Consider the following 6,481-nt stretch of genomic DNA (forward strand, 5'->3'; position numbering starts at 1 on the left):
GACACAACTCTTGTTGAATGTAGAAACGAGTAAAGACTTGTTGACTTTTTGGTCCTTAATTTCAAATTAATTAATGTTTTGATGATAACAAACCAATACTTAATTATTAACCATTATCAGTATTTTGAATGGTCTTAATTATTAACAATTATCAGTATTTTGAATGGTCTGCCGTGTAAAGTTAGTTTTAATTTGGTATAAAACAACATCATATATCATTTGAATTATAAAAATTAAAAAATAGTTACTCAAATTATTTTTATTAATTTTATATTATATTATTATATTATTATATTTAATATATATATATATATATATAATTTGAAATTTTTTTTTGGTCCATTTAAACTCATCTTCTCCTCCATATTCTAACACAACTTTCATAATTTCTTTTATCTCAAATTTTCTAAAACTTCCATGGTTGCTCTCTCCAAACTTGAAGTTTATTTCTCTTCATCTTATTCTTGAGAGTTTTTTTTTCTTCTATTGTGAGAAAATAATTGAGTGATCAAATTTTAGAGAGTCGTGGAGTGTTCCTATAAAATTCAGATACTTTACTGGTTTGATCCTGAGGAGTGGAAGGATTGAGTTTGCTCTTGAACTCTAAAAAAAGCGGTGTAGCGGTTGGACTCTGATCCGAGGAAAGAGTCGAGAAAGGTCTATTCAAATTTTCAGGCGCTTGTGGAGTAGAGTAGGTCGAATTTGACCGAACCACTATAAAACTACGGCGTTATATTTTCTAACTCTTCCCTGTTTAATCTCGAAATTATTATTGTGATTTATTGCATGTTCTAAAGTTTTCCATAATTGTTTGTTATTTCTTGAACTATTTTATTGTATTAATTATCATCTTCTACTCATTTTTTAAAAAGTTTCATAATCTAAAAAATTAATCACCCTTAAATACTTTTATTGTTAAAACTCTATTCAACCCTCTAGGCCTCTTTATTTTAATGGAACAAATTATACTTATTGTAAAGCTAGAATCTTATTGTAAAGCTAGAATGAAACTTTGTTTGCAATCGGTTGATTATCAAATATGGTTAAATGTTAGTAAATACCCTTGCCTTCCAATAAAACTTGTTAATAATACTGATGAGCTTAAAATAGAGGATGAATTTGATGAGCATGAGAGGAAAAAGTGTTCTTTTAGTGCTAATGTTACAAATGTCTTTATTGTCCTCTAAGTAAGGATGTTGTATGTCTTTATTGTCCTCTTACTGATGTTGTCCTCTAAGTAAGGAAATAGAGTATCTATGTGTTGTTTGGCATATAAAATTTGAAAAATTCTTGAAGTAACTCATGAAGTTACAAATCAAGTTAAAGAAACAAAAATTAGCATGTTAGTTAATAATTATGAACTATATAAAGTGGTTGCTTAAGACACATGACCGGTAATCGAAATCAATCCTAGTTTTGAATTTTTCCAAGAAAGATGGTGGCTTAGTAACCTTTGGTGATAGCAAGAAGAGTAAAATAATGAATGAGGGTACTGTAGCTAATGACACTTGTGACTTAATAACCTTTGGTGATAACAAGAATGGTAAAATAATTGATGAGGATACTATAGCTAATGACACTTATGACTTAGTAACCTTTGGTGATAACAAGAATGATAAAATAATTGATAAGGATATTGTAGCTAATGACACTTTACTCTTATTGAAAATGTACTTTTAAACCGTTACTGAGCATTAGTTAATAATGTGATAAAGGTTTTAGAGTTATATTTCATAATAATTGCATAATTGAAACTATTAGTGATTGCATAATTGAAAATGTTAGTGATAGAAAAGTTTTGTTTGTTGGAAACAAAGATGACAATGTGTAAACTATTGATTTAAATTATTGTCCTACAAGATAAATGTCTTTGGACTTTGCATGATAACTCTTCGCTATGACAAGAAGATTTTATCTAAAAAAAATTCCTCCATTTCAATTTAAATCTGAAAAAGATAAAATTTGTGATGCTTGTCAAATGAACGAAGTCATCTTTCAAATCTAAAAATGTGATTTCTACTGCTGGACCTCTTCAACTATTACGGGAATTACTATGCCTTCGCGATAGTTGATGATTTTTTGATATGCCTTTGCGATAGTTGATGATTTTTCGAGATTTACATGGGTTTTGATGATAAAACATAAGAATGATGTTTTGAAAAGATTTATAATAAGAGTTCAAAATGATTTTTTTTTTTTTAATTACTAAGATTACGGGGGACTATGGAGGAGAATTTGATAGTGTGCATTTGAAATATTTTGTGAAGATAATGGTTTTTCTCATGACTTCTCGTTCCCAAGGACTCCTCAACAAAAATGGTGTGGTTGAAAAGAACCATCGTACTTTGCAAGAATTTGTTAGATCAATGTAATAATATTTATAATTAATATACTTGGAGGGATGATTTAAAAAGAAACTTTGGAGATTTACTTATCAATGACAAAGGTAAGAAACTGTTTTTCTCATGACTTCTCCTCTCCAAGGACTAACCATCGTACTTTGCAAGAATTTGCTAGATCAATGGAATAATATTTCTAATGAATATACTTGGAGGGATGATTTAGAAAGAAACTTTGGAGATTTACTTGTCAATGACAAAGGTAAAGAAACTCTTTCAAGTAAAGAAGAGGTGAGCTTAAATCAAAAGAAGGAAGAAGTTTCTTCATCAATGCCAAAAGAATGGAGATATGCCTTATCTCATCCCAAAGATTTGATTATTGGTTATCTCGAACAAGTGAAAACTCGTTCTTCTATTAATTTATTTAATAATCTTGCTTTTGTTTCTCAAATTGAACAAAAAATACTTAAGGATGCCGAAAATGAGAGTTTTGGATTTTAGCTATGCAAGAAGAACTTAATCAATTTGAAAGGAACAAAGTTTGGGAATTAGTCCATCCCCCTCTAATATTTCCATTATTGGAAGTTTTTAGAAATAAAATTGATGAGAATGAGAATATCATTACAAATAAAGTTAGGCTTGTAGCTCAAGGTTATTGTCTGGAGGAGGTATAGACTATGATAAAACTTTTGCACCCGTTGCTAGATTAGAAACTATTAGAATGTTACTTGTTTTTGCTTCTTACAAAAATTTTATATGGTATCAAATGGATGTGAGAAGTTCATTCTTAAATGGTTATATTAGGGAGGAAGTTTATGTAGAACAACCTCCCGAATTTGAAAATTTTGATTTTCCACATCATGTCTATAAGTTGAAAAAGGTTCTTTATGGCTTAAACAAGCTCTAAGAGCTTGGTACGATAGACTTAGCAATTTTCTTATTCGGAATGATTTTAAAATGGGTAAATTCGACACTACTCTTTTATTAAAATTAAAGAAAATGATATGCTATTAAGTGTAAATATATCTAGATGATATCATATTTGGTTATACTAATCTATCTTAATAATTTTTATAAATGTATGCATAATGAGTTTGAGATGAGTATGATGGGAGAGCTTAGTTTCTTTCTTGGACTTCAAATCAAACAACTCAAAGATGGTATCTTCATAAATCAAGAGAAATACAGTAAGGATTTACTCAATAGCTTCAAGTTCAATGGAGGAAAGATTGCAAAAACTCCAATGAACACATCCACTAAGCTTGACAAGGATGAAAAAGGTAAATGTGTAGATATTAAATCTTATCGAGGTATGATTGGATATTTAGTTTACTTGACCGCTAGTAGATTAGATATTATGTTTAGTGTATATCTTTGTGCTAGGTTTCAATCTTGTCCTAAGGAATCTCATTTACATGCCGTTAAAAGAATATTTAAATATTTGCTTCTAACTATTAGTTTAGGATGATGGTATCCTAGAAATGTTGAGTTTAAATTGATAGGATATTTTGATGCGGATTTTATGATGATATATTAGAATGCATTGATATCATTATTCGGACATTTGTATTATTTTAGGTTTTCTAAATTTCATATTATTTGGACATGGCCAAAGCTATTTTTTTTTTTTTTGTTTTGTTTTAGGAACGAATCTTGAAGAGGCACTACGGACAACAAAGGTAGATGAGTAATGAGGAATCAATTAGAACTTCGGGACCTACACGGTAGCTTATAGCGCAGTAAAAGGTAAGCCCGAACTTTCTATAAACCAAAGGAAAGTCGTGGAAACCTAGTAGAAGAAGGAAGCAACGAGGGCCTACAAGTACGTTGGTTACTAAGTATATTTTTATACTTACACCTTTCTCCTTTTCTAGTTGGTCAAGGTGGAGAGATGCTCTGGAGCTCTACTATCAAAGAGGGGTGTCGACCTGGAGTATATGTTAGTTGTATTCGACCTCGGACATCAATTAGTTGTATAATTTTTTCCATTTGTAAATATCTTGAAATTTCTGACACAGGTGTTGTATGTCGTTTTAGGTTTGAGAGGGAAACGAAGAATTCCTTATAAAAGGTGTGAATACCTCTATGAGATCGTGAGGTAATGGGGCAAAGTGGACAACATGTTTAGCGGTGACCTTTGGCTACCCTAGGTAACAAAACCATAATTCCCGAAGGTTAAAAAACTAGAATTCCCCTAGGTAACAAAACCATAATTCTCGTCACCTGAGAGATTCAAACTCTAGCGAGAAAACCCTATATACTTATCAGGCACACACCTTAACCAATCAACCAAAGCGACTTTTTTGTTTTAGGAACGAATCTCGAAGAGGTACTAGGCACAACAAAGGTAGATGATTAATGAGGAATCAATTACAACTTTGAGACATACACGGTAGCTTAGTGAGGAGTAAAGGGTAAGCCCAACGTCCTATAGACCAAAGGAAAGTTGTGGAAACCTAGTAGAAGAAGGAAGCGATGAGGGCCTACAAGTAGGTTGGTTACTAAGTATATTTTTATATTTACACCTCTCTCCTTTTCTAGTGTACAGGTCAAGGTGGGGAGATGCTCGGGAGCTCTACTATCATAGAGGGGTGTCGACCCGGAGTGTTGTTAGTTGTATTCGACCTGGGCCATGAATTAATTGTATAATTTTTTGGGTTGATTTTGAATTCTTTTGTATCCTAAACCCTTTTTCCTGTTTGTATATAACTTGAAATTTTTTACAAAAATTTGTCTTTTCATCGCTTCCATCCTAGATCTAACATCGGTTTGAAAGGGGAACAAAACATTCCATATATAAGGGTGTGAATACCTCTATGAGATCGTGAGGTAACGGGCCAAAGTGGACAACGTGTTTTAGCGGTGGCCTTTGGCTAGTACAAAAAAATGAACTTTTCGTCGCCTGATAGATTCAAACTCTCGCGGGGAAACCTCATGTACTTAGCAGGCACACGCCTTAACCACTCGGCCAAAGCGACTTTTTTGTTTTAGGAACGAATCTCAAAGAGGCACTAGGGACAACAAAGGTAGATGCTTAATGAGGAATCAATTACAACTTTGGGACCAACACGGTAGCTTAGAGCACAGTAAAGGGTAAGCTCGAACTTCCTATAAACCAAAAGAAAGTCGTGGAAACCTAGTAGAAGAAGGAAGCGATGAGGGCCTACAAGTAGGTTGGTTACTAAGTATATTTTCATACTTACACCTTTCAACTTTTCTAGTGTAGTGGTCAAGGTGGAGAGATGCTTGGAAGCTCTACTAAGACAGAGGGGTGTCGACCCAGAGTGTATGTTAGTTGTATTGGACCTCGGACATCAATTAGTTGTATAAATTTTTGGGTTGATTTTGAATTCTTTTGTATCCCAAGCCTTTTTCCCATTTGTAAATAACTTGAAATTTCGGACACAAGTGTTGATGTTTCAGGTCGAATATATCTAACAGATGTTGGGATTTATGCCGTAAAGCTTCGTAATTAATTATTTAGTTTTTTAATAATAACTTTTATTATTTTTTTTGTAATTTAATTGTATCCATGGTATGAAAATCCAAGGTTATTAATGTAATCTGGAATAGTATGTGGTTGACATACAAGAGAATCGTGTTCAAGTAATAACCTAAGCAGTCTATAGGATCGCCTATATCAAACTCTCGTTTTATAAGATTATCTTATCACTTGATTGATTTTTGGAAAAGACCATCAAGAAAGCTTGACACCGAGCAAGCTTGGCGTAGGGCTTTGGCATCAAGGTGACCGGTCCAAACCTAGTGAGCTTGACTTCCTTTTATTACTTAATCTTGAACCCTATCCTTTTGGGTTTAATTGGTTGGCAACCTAGCTTGACTTCCTTTTTATTATTTTTTACTTAAAAAATTATTTTTAAGTGTTTGTCTTTTGTATAAATTCTACTTCGAGAATAATGGTTTGGGGATTATTTATCGAATTGCTCTTATTACTCGAAAGATATGTCATATAAGAAAGAATTTAGCTTTTGTATGTTCTAAAGATATTTATTTTCAATCATTTTAGATTATTTTTGTATCACTTTCTTCCATTTCAAAATTGATTAATTGATTAGAAGTTGAATGCACTTCATTGTTCAAATTGTTATTAGAGTGGTTGCTCTTATAGATTTTTTTATTTT

General features: G+C 32.1%; 1 non-coding gene across 1 annotated transcript; it reads right to left on the bottom strand.

Moving 5' to 3' along the window:
* Nucleotides 1–5,235: 5,235 nt before the first annotated feature.
* TRNAS-GCU lies at nucleotides 5,236–5,317 on the bottom strand. Its single transcript has one exon. It is a non-coding gene; the product is annotated as a tRNA-Ser (tRNA).
* Nucleotides 5,318–6,481: the final 1,164 nt, after the last annotated feature.

This window comes from Cucurbita pepo, unplaced genomic scaffold (genome assembly GCF_002806865.2).
Source record: "Cucurbita pepo subsp. pepo cultivar mu-cu-16 unplaced genomic scaffold, ASM280686v2 Cp4.1_scaffold000771, whole genome shotgun sequence".
Classification (NCBI taxonomy): Eukaryota; Viridiplantae; Streptophyta; class Magnoliopsida; order Cucurbitales; family Cucurbitaceae; genus Cucurbita; species Cucurbita pepo.